General features: G+C 41.6%; 2 long non-coding RNA genes across 3 annotated transcripts; both read right to left on the bottom strand.

The window, feature by feature from the left end:
* Nucleotides 1-537: 537 nt before the first annotated feature.
* On the bottom strand, nt 538-2,977 carry LOC133148455 (uncharacterized). Its single transcript, XR_009712603.1, has 4 exons — nt 1,816-2,977; nt 1,537-1,709; nt 1,258-1,400; nt 538-1,179 (listed from the first exon to the last, which is right to left on the bottom strand). It is a non-coding gene; the product is annotated as an uncharacterized LOC133148455 (long non-coding RNA).
* A 7,121-nt stretch (nt 2,978-10,098) lies between these two features.
* LOC133148462 (uncharacterized) lies at nt 10,099-14,470 on the bottom strand. 2 transcript variants are annotated; one of them, XR_009712617.1, is made up of 5 exons: nt 14,405-14,427; nt 13,473-13,490; nt 11,543-11,564; nt 10,422-11,053; nt 10,099-10,300 (listed from the first exon to the last, which is right to left on the bottom strand). It is a non-coding gene; the product is annotated as an uncharacterized LOC133148462 (long non-coding RNA). The 2 variants fall into 2 exon arrangements; XR_009712616.1 differs by having other exon boundaries at nt 10,099-11,053; nt 14,405-14,470.
* Between the last annotated feature and the right edge of the window lie 854 nt (nt 14,471-15,324).

The following is a 15,324-nucleotide window of genomic DNA, read 5'->3' as shown; positions in this document are numbered from 1 at the left end:
GGCGCTGCCTTAGCCAATCGCTCACCGATTTATTACGTTAACCCGGAAACTCCTGATTTTGGGAGGAATTAGTTTTTTTTTTTTTTATTGAATCAAAGAAGTAATACATGAAATAATATAAATAACTTTCGGAAAGTATGAATAAATTGGGCTTGACTCGAAAGTGTTCAAATTCATGTTAAAAAAGTTAAAGTTAAAGTCCCAATGATGGTCACACACACACACACATCTGGGTGTGGTGAAATTTGTCCTCTGCATTTAACCCATCCCCGTGTGATTTTAATCCATCCCCTGGGGGAGAGGGGAGCAGTGAGCAGCAGCGGTGCCGCGCTCGGGAATCAGTTGGTGATCTAACCCCCCAATTCCAACCCTTAATGCTGAGTGCCAAGCAGGGAGGCAATGGGTCCCATTTTTATAGTCTTTGGTATGACCCGGCCAGGGTTTGAACCCACAACCTTCCAGTCTCAGGACGGACACTCTACCACTAGGTCACTGAGCTGTTTAAATATTGGAAACAAAATATAATAAATCACACACAAGAGAAGGAAAAAAATAGTGCCTTTTGGGACAAAATACAGTTTTTTTAATTGAGTCAAAGAAGTAATGCAAGAAATAATATAAATAACTTTCAAAAACGCTGAAGACATAACAAATAAAAACATATCAAGTATTTTACTGATTCAATAGATAATAATCGCTGTGTGCCCTGCGATTGGCTGGCAACCGGTTCAGGGCGTCCCCCACCTACTGCCCGATGACGGCTGGGATAGGATCCAGCACACCTGCGGCCCGCGTGGGGACTAAGCGGTTCAGAGAATGAATGGATGGATGGATGTTATGTTAATTTCAGTGTTATTTTTTAAGAGTTTAAGTGCAACATGATTGAAGACGCTGTTATACAAAAGATAATGCAAACATAATTTGAGGCAAAAAATATAATAAATAAATAAATAAATAAATAAATAAATAAATAAATAAATAAATAAATAAATAAATAAATAAATAAATAAATAAATGAATAAATGAATGAATGAATGAATGACTGAATGAGAACAGAAAACAGACTGTATCTGAGGCTTAGTAGAGTAAAATCAGAGGCTTCCGACTGTTAAAGGCCAAGCTGTTCTTTGTCTGCATTTCTGGATGCGTGTAGAACCACAGGCAAGACCCAAGAACATACTAAAAAAAAAACATGAAAGATGTGTTGAGGAAAAGGAGCAAAATGCTTCATGAAAATATTCCTTGATGGTTACTCACAGAAGAATCAGAAGAAGTCCTGTGTGTTACCATGCTGGTTTGGGAGTTTGTGTTTCATGTTACCGTGCTGGTTTGGGAGTTTGTGTTTCATGATGCTGGCCTCCGTTGTACAGGTCTTTTGGAAAGTCTTGGCTCTCCCTGTGCTATAATATAACATCATAATTAATTCATTTTGAAAAATCACATTACAATACAGTCATAAATCAAGCATATGTACAACTTGTGTCCATCTTAAGTGAATGATATGAACACATTCAATTTGGAATCACAATTACTTACCTGTTGCTTGGAGTCAATAGAAAAGGAGAATAACACTGGTCCCATGGATCTTCTTAAAATGTCGGTCATTTTTTTGGCGAGACAGGCCAGGTCTCATCAAGGCTGAGTACCAAGTTGGCCAAACAAATGGTCTAGACAAATGGAGCATGTGGAGCCACACGCAACATAGAAAACTGAAGAAGAAAAAACATAGAGGTGGTTGAGGACATGAGTTGAAAAAGACATTCAAAATTAAAGAGAGTGTTTTGTAACAATAGTCAATAATAATTGGCTACTTACAGAGGAATGAGAAGTCCTGCTTCTTGCCACCCTGGTTTGGGAGTCTCTCTCTCTCTCTCTCTCTCTCTCTCTCTCTCTCTCTCTCTCTCTCGTGTAACGTCAGCGCTCCAACTTGGTGTCGTGGAGCCACGCCAGCATCTCTGGTCCCAGGTCGAAGAGGCCGGCCTCTGAGGGTGGTCTATATGTTGGTGTAGGTGTTGATGGTGTGGTCGGCTGTCTGCTCGAGGGCTCCGCACTCGCATGCCGCACTGTCCGCCAGACCCCACTAGACATGTTGAAGCGCCCAACACCAGTTCTTAAGCGGTTCAGTGTGGTCCACTGCTGGCGAGGTAGTTCGTCTCCTCCTATGGCGCCGTCTCCTGGTTCCCAGACATAACTGTGCATGAGGGAGGGGCCAGCTGCCTCCCACTCCTGCTTCCAAGCTGCTGCCAGCCAGGCATCTCTGGAGATGTCTTCAGGGATGGAATTGAGCATCTCTTGTGCTGCCATGTTGTAGGGGTGGCGTGCCTTGAGTCTGCTTGGGAGTCATTCGTCCATGATGAATGTTTTTGCATGCTCAAGGTCTTTGTGGAGAAAAAAGGACAATCCAGCAAAGTTGATTGAAAATGTATGATTGTACAGAGGGCTTACACAAGCTTAACTATAAATTACAACATGTTACAATTTTATAATTACATTACAATAAGGTGATATGTCATGCCTACCTCTGGCCTCCATTCTGGGATGAACTGCTTTCGCCAGATAAAAACTGTTAAAATACAAAGGAGTGAAATAGCAGCATTTACTCTCTTTAGAAAGAAAGGAAAAAACATGTTTCATGACGAGCAACTTACCTCATCTGTTTTCTGTTCTCGCCTGGTGATTATGACATTCAAAAAAATTCAAAATAAAAGTTCAAAACAATTAAAAAATTAAAATGTAAAAGGCCTTCCCTTAACTCATCTTTAAAATTTGATTGTAAAATAAAGGTTTAAAAGGTTAAAATTTGATTGTAAAATAAAGGTTTAAAATTTTAAAATTTGATTGTAAAATAAAGTTTTAAAAGGTTAAAATTTGATTGTAAAATAAAGGTTTAAAAGGTTAAAATTTGATTGTAAAATAAAGGTTTAAAAAGTTAAAAAGTCTCCTCTCAACCATAAGTTAATTTAAAAATGTAAAAAGGTAAAAGTTTTAAAAGTTAAAATTTTAAAAAAATAAAAGTAACATTTTTAAAAATTAAAACGTTAAGTTAAGGGAAGGCTTTTTAAAAATAAAAAGTTGAGTTAAGGGAAGGCTTTTTAAAAATTAAAAAGTTGAGTTAAGGGAAGGCTTTTTGAAATTTTAATAAGCCTCTGCCTTCCCTTAACTCAACGTGATTCCTCACCGACCCCCAACCACTATTCCAGCAGGTTTCTTTCATTTGTCATTTTGAGCAACTTTCGCCCCAGATCCCATCTCACCTAAAGGCAACAAATCACCCACCACATCCCACCACTAATATTATACACTTACGACAACGTTCACGTTCTGATTTCCATCCTTTTTGCAAATGCTGAACCACATGATTTAGCTGTGACTTACCTTTCAGTGGCCAAAACACAGAAAACAGGATTGTGATAGCTGTAGTACGTTTGCAAGACACCTGAATGAAGAGCACACTGAGGTCGAGAGACAAAAATTAAGTCAAGCAATGTGTTTTTGTCAGTGGTAGCAGTGGTTATGAGTTGCGTGTAACCTGTTGAGCGAAACAAATCGAGAATGGGCTTGAATGAGGCAGATAGCATATCTTCATTAAAATCTCCACATACCAAGATCTGATGATGGTCCATTACTTCAAGGTACCGCAAGAGATTTCCCAAGCTTGGCAGAAAAGTGCGCAGACTGTTGCCTGGAGGCCTGTAAACGGCAGCAATCAACACATTGAGGGGAGCTTCAAGTTTCACCACAACAAATTCAATGTCGGTCACACCCTGTATGTATTTCTTTTCCTGGGCTGCAATGTGACTTTTGACACAAATACCTACGCCGCCACCAAGTTTTGTTGCCAAGTCAGGACAGTTTGTGTAAGAATCTCTTCGGTTCCTGTGAAACATTGTGAAGCCTTCCAAGCAGGCACGTCCATCAGCCACAGATCCTTGAAGGTGTGTCTCTGTGAAGCACAAAACATCAGCAAAGTGCAGCTCGTGGTGGCACCTGATGTCCTGCACATGACAAGACAGCCCTTCGGTGTTATGATGGACGACAACCAGGTGATTTGCTCGATCTACCGACGGCATCACGTGAAGGAGTGGCATGACGCTCTCCAAAGAATCCTCTGCCATCTCAGCAAGAGCAGCAGTGATTTCTGGATTTGCATGAAGTCTTCTCTCGTCCATATGCAGAATATGCAGACCGCTGAGCGAGGTCACTCTACTCAGAGCTACGTACCCCATGCCGTGTTCGAAAACGCCTTTCAGCGAAACAGCAGCCTCTGACGTTGTCATGCCTTGTACCTTGTGGATCGTGCAGGCAAAAGCAAGCTTGATGGGAAACTGTCGGCGCGTCACTCCAGGCTTTTTCAGCTTCTCCTCCTGTCTGTCAATGTACACACGGTTAGCGGCACGCGCTGTGTTACTCACATGATCAAGTTCCAACCCAACTTTCTTTACGCGGGCTTCATTCGGATAGTTGACCAATTCCACAATTTTTCCAAACGTCCCGTTGCACAGACCTGCTTGAACATCAAAATTACGCGTGAGCATAACACGAGCACCGAGGGCAACTCTGATCGAGTCCGGGAGCTCGCTCTTAGCGCCTTGCACAGGGAAACTTTGCCTCGCCATTCTGCCGGTTTGTTTGTCCTTCTTGTAGTCATCTGCATCAATTTGTACAATGTCCTTATGAAGCAGATCCAGCATCGCAGAGTTATGGCCATCTACCTGTTTATTGGTGGCAAAAACATGCAGAATATGACTTGGACACATTTCTGGAGAAGTGTACCTCGTAGCAAGAAGAGCTCTGTCCAGTTCCGAAAGTTCATCAGACTTTTCTTTCACCCGGAGTCGGTTCAGCAGTTCGGCAAAGGCAACATCGTCTTTCTGCCTCATGATGGCGGTGAGCGTGATCTTTTTGAAGTTGTCACGCCAGTGGTCCAGCCGAGTGGGATCGTACACGCATAGCGGTTTGGACTGTCTCACGGGAGGGAGCTGAAAGAAATCTCCAACAGCAAGAACAGACATGCCACCAAAAGGTAAATTGATGCCTTTGATTTGTATCAACCTGGCATTCACGTAGGCAAAGAGGTCTTTGGACACCATGGAAATCTCGTCGATGATGAGTATTTGGGCGATCGACAGCTCGGCTCTGACTTCGTCCAGTTTATTGCCCAGGCCGTGGTACGGGGGTTTGAGACTTCTCGGCAGTTTGAGCAGACAATGCAAAGTTGTCCCAGAAATGTTGAATGCCGCCGTGCCAGTGAAGGCTGCGAGAACAACCGTCTGTTTGGAAATGTCGGCCTCCTCAGCCAGTCGTGGTAGTCTTTGCAGTATTTTGGTAGCCTCGGTGTGGATACACTTAATGAGATGCGATTTGCCGGTCCCGGCGCCACCGTTGATGTGGTAGAAGAACTGCTCGATGGGCTTTGAGCTACACACACGTTTTATGCACCAATCTCTGACCTTGTAGAAAACAGACGCTTGCTTTTGGTTCAGGTTCCGATACATGTCACGTAACACTGCGGGATCGATGGCAGCAGCTTCTGTCGCAATGGAAATTTCAGACGTTTCTGACCTTACGTTATAGTCCGGGACATTGTCCTCCACGTTGTCATTTGGTTCATCTCTTGCGTTGTTTTCCTCAATGCATTCGAGTCTTTGCAACTCGCTCTCAGGAGCCAGGTGGCACCATTCGTTTATGACGAGCCCGCTCTCCTCCACCTCTTGGATGGCATCGTCAATGTCTTTACTGTGCTTCTCATACCTTTCTCTGTTCCTGTTGACAATTTCGCACACACGCTCCACAGAGTCGTTATATGGTAACTGTACACAGGCATGATCATGAAACAACTGATATGAGGGACAGCGTTCAGATTTTAACTGGCAATTAGCACGATGAGGCAGGTACAGCTTGAGCAAGGAGCAGTAATATTCCTCTGGATTCTTTTGTTCAGAGAATTTGCAGTATTTGATGACCGCAGCTTTTTCTTTTCTTTTCTGGACAAAGCCCATGTCGTTCAGCAGAGGCAAAACATTTTTGCCTTTTACCTGTTTTCCATAAACAATTCTGCATGTTGATGCAAAATCGGCCAAGCACATCACTTCAAAGTCCTTCGTTTGGGGTCTGCTTTTATATTTGTCTGGCAGGCCAGTCATCCACACTTCATGAGACTCCTGCGTTTTGCCCTCAAGGAGCGAGAGAGGATAACTCATTTTCAGCGGATTGTCACTCGTTTGTACAAATACCACACTGCGAGAGGACTGTTTCATATGCAAGCCGCACGAGCGTGCGACACACTCCTGAGCACTCACTTCTCTTTTCTTTGAGTACGCTTGCATGATTTGTTTCATTTCATCGCTCTCATTGACATTTTCATTGCGTGAGTTTTCAATAACAGACTTCAGGTATTGACTCAGACCGTGTTCAGCTTTGCTGATGTAGCTGCAGATGTACGAGATGCACGAATAGGCATTCAGAATGTACTGGATGTCCAAGTTGGCATCCCAGGCAAGAAGCAAATGGCGGTTGTAGTTGTTCACCCAGCAGTCTTTTGGATCTCGCTTGAGCACAACAGAACTCTTTGAGGCGGTCATGTACAAACATTCCACGTACTCGGCGTCAGTGAGCTCGCATTTAGCCAAAAGCTGCGGCAAAGTCAGGGATGAGGTTTCGGGTTCATTCAGCAAACGCTGCACACGAACAAGCTTGTCATTTGCCACCACCTGCTTCTCCTTGTGTTGATCTTGATTTTCACAGGCTACAGGTGTGATGATCATTGTGGTTTCGCACGGTGGTCTGGGAAAACCAAATCGGCAGTTTGCACCTTGGTGTTTGACGCACGTTTTGGTGTGACCTTTGCTGTGCATCTGAACTTCTGTGACTTTTTTATACAACTCGGGTTCCTTTTCTGGGTCCGGCAGCTGAGCCGAGATGTAGCGGGACACAAAATCGCAGATGGCTCCTTCTGAGGCTTCCTCAAATACAGGGGCATCTTTAACCCATATGAGGCAATGAATGTGAGGACTTCCTCTGTGCTGAAACTCCAATCGGTAAAAGTAGTCGACGACTTCACCAATCGGTCGTGCCGGAGAGAGGATCAAATCTCTGAACAGAGCTTCCACACGTTTGTCAAACATGCGCATTGTCGTCACAGGATTGCTGCGCAGAATTTCACACTTCGTGGCCCAGTCAAGTTCAGCAAAATTCACCACCTCACCTTGTTGCGCTTTAATGGCAGTGATAACCTCTTCCCAACGCATTTCGGCAGCAGAAAATGTGCAAAAGAATGTGGGTGTACCCAGCTGTCGGATCATTGCAAAAAGATCTTTGGTGGTTCTTTCCCAATAGGCTGGCGTGCCTCTCAGGGGCGTCATGAAACGGACTGCATCCTTGCTGCGCACCAGTTTTTCAACTTCACGTTTGTCCTGCAGCATAGCATTGTTTATCCTCCGACCATCCCTGGTAAAAGGTTTACCTTTGCGTAGCTGGATTCTCATGCTTGATGTTGCCAGGTAAATTTCAGTCACAAACTGAGCAAAGAACAAGTAGTTTGTATCACGAGCAAAACGTTCATCCACACAACACAGACGTGTTTTGAAATATTTGCTTGGTGTTACTTTTATTTGTCTCTCTTCATCAAGGGTGTTTTGTCCAGTTGGAAATTGCACTGGAAATGCCATGGCCTCAAGTTTGGGAGTCCTGAAAAAGCTTACGGGGTTATTTCTTTCTGCAGGAGCCACACAGTAAATGCCTTGAGTAAAACTCATAATTTCCTCTGACACATCATTTGGTTGGAGACATGACTCCAGGATAACCCCACCGTTTGGTGCATCACCTTCTTCCACATTTTCAGCACACTGTTGTTGCTGCACATTACCACGTGCATCGTTCTGTGAGTCACTGTTCAATTCACAGAGAGCATCCCTCTCAAATGCGTGGATTGCCTCGAGGTCTTCCTCATTGTAGTCACTCTCGTTCATTTCATCTTCATCAGAGCCGCTGTCATCATCAGTGAGCGTCGGGTCACAAAGGTCAGCATCGTCGCGAATGGTGATGTTTCTGTACTGCGGATGAATTTGTTTCAGTTTTATCAGGGCACTCATTAACTTGGACCAAGTGACAGTTTGGAATATCTGATGTCCTTTGTAACAAAGTCGTCTTTTCAGTTTCACTCTCAACACCTGAGACCTACTTCTTAGTCTGGGCAAGACATTGACCGTTTCTTCCACTTCTGATGGTACACACACAACATTCCCACGGATGGCTCGTTGTTGACCCTTTGGCAGAGGCACAATTTTGGCAAATGAAATGCATTTTGAAACAAGATGTCTTTCCAGAATATTCAGATCACACAGTTCAGTGGGAATGTCTGCAAGTTGGAGATGGTTAGTTACAGCAAGTGCTGGCATTTTACCATCTTTGAGATGTGCATGGCAGGTGTGACATATCCACTCCATTTTTCTCTCATCCGGTACTTTGCAGCATGTGTTACATTCATGATTACAAACATGAACAAACCTTCGTGTAAGGCAACTTGCAACAACGTCCTGGTTTTTCTTATATTGGATCAGCTGGCGCACTTGATTGGGAAATAATGCTCTGTGGCAAACTGTGCAAACAAAAGTCGGTCCATTTTTTACCTGAATTTTGAATAGCGCAACTGCTTTCATGATTGCGCAATCGTTTCTCTCTTTACATAATCTGTTAATGACTCTGTATTTGTGTAGCAGTTTCATTGCAGTGCGATGAGCATTTGCCTTCATTGATGAATCATGTTTGGCTTTCCAAAGCAAGCTCGAGTTTTCCTTCTGCTTGGATCTGAATGCAGGATCAAGTGCGTAACGTTCTTTGACATAAGAACGTTGTTTACGCCTAAATTCATCATCATGACCATATCTCTGCTTGATGTAAGAACGTTGTTTGTTCCGAAATGTATCGTCACGACCATATCTCAGCTTGATATAGGAGCGTTGTTTGTTCCGGAATGTATCGTCATGACCATATCTCTGCTTGATATAGGAACGTTGTTTGTTCCGAAATTGATCGTCATGACCATATCTCTGATTGATATAGGAACGTTGTTTGTTCCGAAATTGATCGTCATGACCATATCTCTGATTGATATAGGAACGTTGTTTGTTCCGAAATTGATCGTCATGACCATATCTCTGATTGATATAGGAACGTTGTTTGTTCCGAAATTGATCGTCATGACCATATCGCTGATTGATATAGGAACATTTTTTGGTCCGATACTCAACATTATGACTATATTTCTGTTTAACAGAATTGCACTTTTTGGCTCGGTATTCATCGTCATGAGTATATTTCTGTTTGCTATAAGAACGCTGTTTCATCTTAATTGTGTCATGTTTGCAATAGCGGTCGACTGCAAACGACTTTTGTCTTACACGGAAATTAGGATCTTGCTGGTAGCGAGTCACTATGTAAGACTTTTTACGTTGTCTAATCTCTGGAGTTTGGCTGTAACGTTCCTTCTTTTTCAGGTTTGCGTTTATTCGCCTTGTTTCTTGTTTTGTGACTCTCGCCATAGCTTTGTCAATTATGTTGTGGGCTTGAGTTCGTCTTGCAAATGTTCTCCTTTTGGATCTCGCAATTTTCAACACATCTCGTTTTTTTTGTTGTTGTGTACATACCACCTTACTGTTGTGTGTCATCTCAGCAGCAGACTGGCTTAACATAGCGTCATCATTGTGTGTTGTCATTGGAGAAGCTTCTGCATCAGTCGCCATTTCACGGTCACTTGCATTGTCAATAGGTTGAAAACTTACCGGCATCAATTCATATTGAGTAGTGGGAGCAGCACCAGCCAGAGTGAAAACCTGTATGAGCTTATCTATCAGATCGTTCAAACATGTAAAAAGCATCATGACAGCTGTACCACGTGGTGCACCGGAGGGCGGAGGGAGCCCATCATGTTCTCTGGCGTGTGGATCAAAATAGCCATATTTGCCTTGTTGGTTTCGGAAAACAGCAATAAACAATGAATTCATAACCAAAAGAGCATAATTTACCTCTGACACCAGGCACTGAAGTCCATCACAGAGCATCATAAATGCCACATCAGCAATAGAGGAATTGAAAAGACCATACATTGACTGATGCTTTATTAACACATGTTGTTTGTGAAAGCCATTCACAATGGATGGAATTTCATCGGTTGCCAAATGAGGATGTTCGTATCGTCCTTCTGCTTTCAGCACAGCCACAGTAGCCACATAGAGCTCATTGCCTCGATCGAGAACAAGGTCCAGGTGAGCACTGGTCACATTGTCTATCTCCTGCAGGAAAGCTAGAAATGTAGCAGAGTTTGCAGCACACTGACTGTTTCTGGAATCAGCATACTTTGGATGATCTTGACTGTAGGATGCCAAAACACATGTTACAGGATCATGAGATTTAGACATCATTACCTCCGTAGAGTTTCCAGGTTCAGTGGCCATCAATTGTTTGGCAGTTGTTGGTTTATCTGCACTTCCAGAGTCTGTGTTGTTTTTACGCTGTTGCCATCTTACCTTGGCAGCTTGCGCCTTCTTGCTTTTGCGTGGCATGGCTCGTGTCTTGCACTTTTGGCAATTGGATCTCGCACAAGAGGTAGTAATATTTCACAGTTAGGCCCAGGTCCAAGAAGTTATATTTCAATGCACAGCCCACAACGGGTTATATTTTGAATGCACAGCCCACAACAGGGTTATATTTCAATGCCAATCCCAAGGCAGGTTTTTTTTTTCAATCAGATCCCGCACCGCAAGGGATCAAGTCAAGGTCCGATCCAGGCAAGGATCAAGTCAAGGTCTGATCCAGATACCAGGGATCAAGTCAACGTCTGATCCACACCACAAGGATCAAAAAAAAAAAGTTTGATCCTCAACACAGGGATCAAAGTCCACGTCTGATTCGTCAATGTCTGATCCAGCCCACAGGGATCAGTCAACGTCCACCACAATGCGTCTTGTTAATCCAAGATAGACAGTGAGTGAAAGAAGTCAGAGACAAAAAGTGGAGCAGCAATAAAGAGGGTTGGGGGGGGGACTCAGTTGGCAGCCTGGGGAGAAGGGGTACAAAAAGCATAAAAGTCAACCACAGTGTTCAAATAGTTGTTACAACGGTACAATCTTTCTACTTCTCTTGTAATTCACGTCAGCTTTAAAAAATGGTGGCACTGCAACCTTATTTTTACCGTCACTTCTGACCCGCCAAATACTAGAAATTGACTTAAATTTGTATGACAATTTATAATAAAATGTGAAATTCGGTTAGCAATTTTGTGCAGAAAATCATGTATTTATTATGTGGCCACATGAATGATAAAATGCACAACAGTAAATTCTAAAAGATTGTAATATTGCTAACAAAAGCATTTGTACATTTTATGTATAAACACATTTACAAACAGGTGACAGGATCTCTGCATCTAATTGTATGTTGTACAAAGAACAAACAGCATTTTTTACAGTTAAACATCATCACTATGACACTTATTGCATAATAGGTGGAAGCATGGTTAGCTGGCTGGATATAATCCGCACTTCACCTTTGGTCAAAGCGAACAAACTCTGCAAACAGAGAAAAAAAGAGAATCAGTTATTGTACTTGAACATACATCTGCGTACAAAAAACGTACAAAATGTTGCAGGACTATTTAAAATATACACATTTTGATATTTTAAATATTTTTAGCACACAATCTACTTAACCAAAATTAAGCAAGAACGGAACATAAACATTTGAATATGATTCACTTCAAACACATCCACACAGTGGTCACAACTGGGGATGCTCCTGTCACTATACAAACCAATGATACAAAAACTTAGAGGAATAGTTGCTATTCGCGCACAACACGACTGAAGAGTCACAATTTGTTAGAAAACCCAAAGGGTGATCTTAATATTAGCATTTAAATATGACACATATTCAACCATTTGGTATGACAAACACACATAAAACATGCATTAACATCCTTTCTTCGCAATACAGCAAATGTATTACACCACGTGATACATTAGTGGTGATAGCATGCAAACACTACGCAGTAGGGGTGTAACGATACATCGATACACATCGATTAATCGATATAATGCTCTACGATTTATTGGCATCGATGCTAAACGTAAACATCGATTTATATCGCCGTGTTTGACCTCGGACATTAGACGCGACTTTATTTTGAAATCCAGTTCATTGTTGCTTGCTTCCTCTCTCCGGGAGCAGTGCGCCCGGCGTTGTTGTGTTGTGAGCCGAGCACGCGCGTGAAAGGGGAGGCGACAACTAGTACGCGGCTCCTGGGCTGGTGCTATGGCTAGTGTCCAAAGAGACGAGGAAATTTGTTCCCCTCTAGGCTTCAAGTCATTCGTTTGGAAGCACTATGGATTCCAAAGAAAAGATGGCTCAACGGACAAGACACGTGCAGTTTGTAAATCCTGCCATGCGGTGATCAAATATTCAGGGAGCACAAATCTCGCCGCACATTTAAAGAAAAAACACGACATCAAAGTTCAGTGTTAAAATAAGCACTTTGTATACTACAATACTCTTGTAATTTCCTAAATAAAGAGTTTGCAGTACCTTGTTGATTTTGCGTATGAATTGTTATAAATCAGGATATTGTTCTATATTTTTTATTAAAAAAAAAAAAATCAATCGTAGAGCACTATATCGCGATATATCGTGAATGAATCGCAGCAGGCTTTAAGATATCGGCAAATATCGTATCGTAGTTCTTTATATCGATATTATATCGTATCGTGAAAAAACCCGCGATTTACACCCCTACTACGCAGTGTCTATGGAGTGCTGCTTCGGGCTTTAATCAGCATCAGAAAAAAACTAGAACGTATCCATATATGCTTTGTAATGATAGAAGTAAAAAGACTGCCTCATAAAAGTCGTTGAAAATTGAACAAGCTACCACTTGTTTTCGAAGCACATGCAGTGGCGATGAAAAGAGCATTGCAGTCTAGCTCGGCAGGTATTCAAAGGCCGTTTCATTAAATGTTTCAAAATGTGAGGGGTTGATGTATGAAATTATAATGTTGACAAACAAGTTTGACTCTTGCAGTAATTTCGATAATCGATTTTATATTTCATTTTTCTTTTGTTTACACTGCAACAAAGCGACAGCACCACATCAGTTTTTTAATGTCACTTGGGTGACACCTAGTGTTCAAATTGGGAAGTAACAGTTTGGACAATGTGTCAAGCACCACCACAACAAACGTTGTAATGTATGCCGAATCTCTCCCACAAAAAAAAACCTTGAATCTTTGTGACAGATCAGGTTTTCCTTTCTATGTAACACCAAAACCTACTTTCCAATCTCCTTTAGTCTTGTATTTTCAAAATCCAGTAAAAATCAAGAGCATGAAGAAAGAATTATTTTGTTGCCTCAAAAACTATAAATCTGTTTGAAAACGTCTGATGATGCCATTAGTGAAATTAAATAATCATAATCCACACCTTACCTGATCAAAGCAATTCAACTGCATAGAGAGGAAGAGAGAGAGAGAGAGAAATCAGTTACTGTACTTGAACATACATTTCCATCAAATGTAAAATTTTTAAAAATATATTATTTTTAAATACAAATATTTCGGTTTGAGAATTTTAAATATTTCTTGCACACAAACTCTACCAATCAAAAATAAGATACAATACAGCATACAAACGTGAATCTTCTTATGTTTGGAGAAAATGTTCAAACTTCCACAGAACCCACAACACACTTTACACATCCGCAAAATGGTCAGAACCAGGGATGATTGTCTCATGATCAGCCAATTTTCATGAAAAATTGTGTAATTCAAACATAATATCAAAGTACTCCATCACAGCCTTCAGAGTTCTCACGGTGATAATGTATGTGTGCAGTGAGATCACTGCACACACACAAACCACTCATACAGATTGCAATGCCTTATTGAGGCATACAAAAATACATTTAACAAGAACTCCAGGGAGAAAGACGCCATGCATTTCTGCCGTAAAGAAATTAAAACGGCGGCCGTAGTTTTATTGAATTTATTAACGTAACCACTTTAACGAAACACATGGCAACTTATACAACTGGACATTCAAACAATCTTAACACTGTTCAAACATGCGACTTATCGTCCTTATTTTGTTGTATCTCAATCACCGCCAACGTCAGAGCGTCTCAACGCTAGAAGACGCACGAACTATATAAGCTAAACGTTTGAATATATGTTGGGACCACGCGCTCTAACGAGCTAACAGTAGCAACCGCAGATGCTAGCGTGCTAACGATAGCAAAAAGACCCAAGGACCGTGTGAGGCTACTAAATGGACATGAACATGATAGTTTATAGTAGATTAGACCGTTAAAGAACAAATTTGGCCATTTGAATTCTTATGAGGACGACGTGTTGCTACTTACCGTCGACAGAGGCCAACATTCACGGCGGACCGGAATGAATGTGATGTTCGCGTCGTGACGCGTACATGCTCTCGTGAGGCATTTATGACAATCGGAAAATCTAAATTTCAAGTCCCTGGGGTAAGTAGCTTATTAAATTATCGTGTTTTGAGCCACGTACCTAGTCACAAAAATGACGATGTGCTGTAGTTAGGATTCAGAAAATCAGTCCAGTTTGGATTCAGAAAATCCGTCAATTGCAGTCTAGCTCGGCAGGTATTCAATGGCCGTTTAATGTTTCAAAATGTGAGGGGTTGATGTATGAAATTATGTCGACAAACAAGTTTGACTTGGAGTAATTTCGATAATCGATTTTATATTTCTTTTTTCTGTTATCATTTACACAGCAACGAAGCGAGCAGCACCACATCAGTTTTTTAATGTCACTTGGGAGACACCTAGTGTTCAAATAGGGAAGTAACAGTTTGGACAATGTGTCAAGCACCACCACAACAGACGTTGTAATAATGTATGCCAAATCTCTCCCACAATAAAAACCTCGAATCTTTGTGACAGCAATTCATCAAAGCAATTCAACTGCATAAAGAGGAAGAGAGCGTGAGAGAAAGAGAGAGAAATCAGTTACTGTGCTTGAACATAGATTTGTATCACATGTAAAAATTTTAAAATATGTTACTTTTAAAGACAAACAAATGTTTTGGTTTCGGAATTTTAAATTTTTCTTGCCCAAACTCTACCAATAAAAAATAAGAATGAATTATCAGACATTCACTCTCACCGGTACATGTGCTTCGAATGAGGACATTGTGGATACGCTGCATGTTTACTGTCTGCATTCAGAGATGAATGCAAATGGAGCACTTTTGCTTCTTGGAACAAATCTGAATGCGTCTTACAGCTTGCTCGCAAACTAACATACC

This window comes from Syngnathus typhle, unplaced genomic scaffold (assembly GCF_033458585.1).
Source record: "Syngnathus typhle isolate RoL2023-S1 ecotype Sweden unplaced genomic scaffold, RoL_Styp_1.0 HiC_scaffold_94, whole genome shotgun sequence".
In the NCBI taxonomy this organism is placed as follows: Eukaryota; Metazoa; Chordata; class Actinopteri; order Syngnathiformes; family Syngnathidae; genus Syngnathus; species Syngnathus typhle.
Note: the sequence above shows the minus strand (reverse complement) of the source record. Positions and strands in the feature narration are given on the sequence as shown.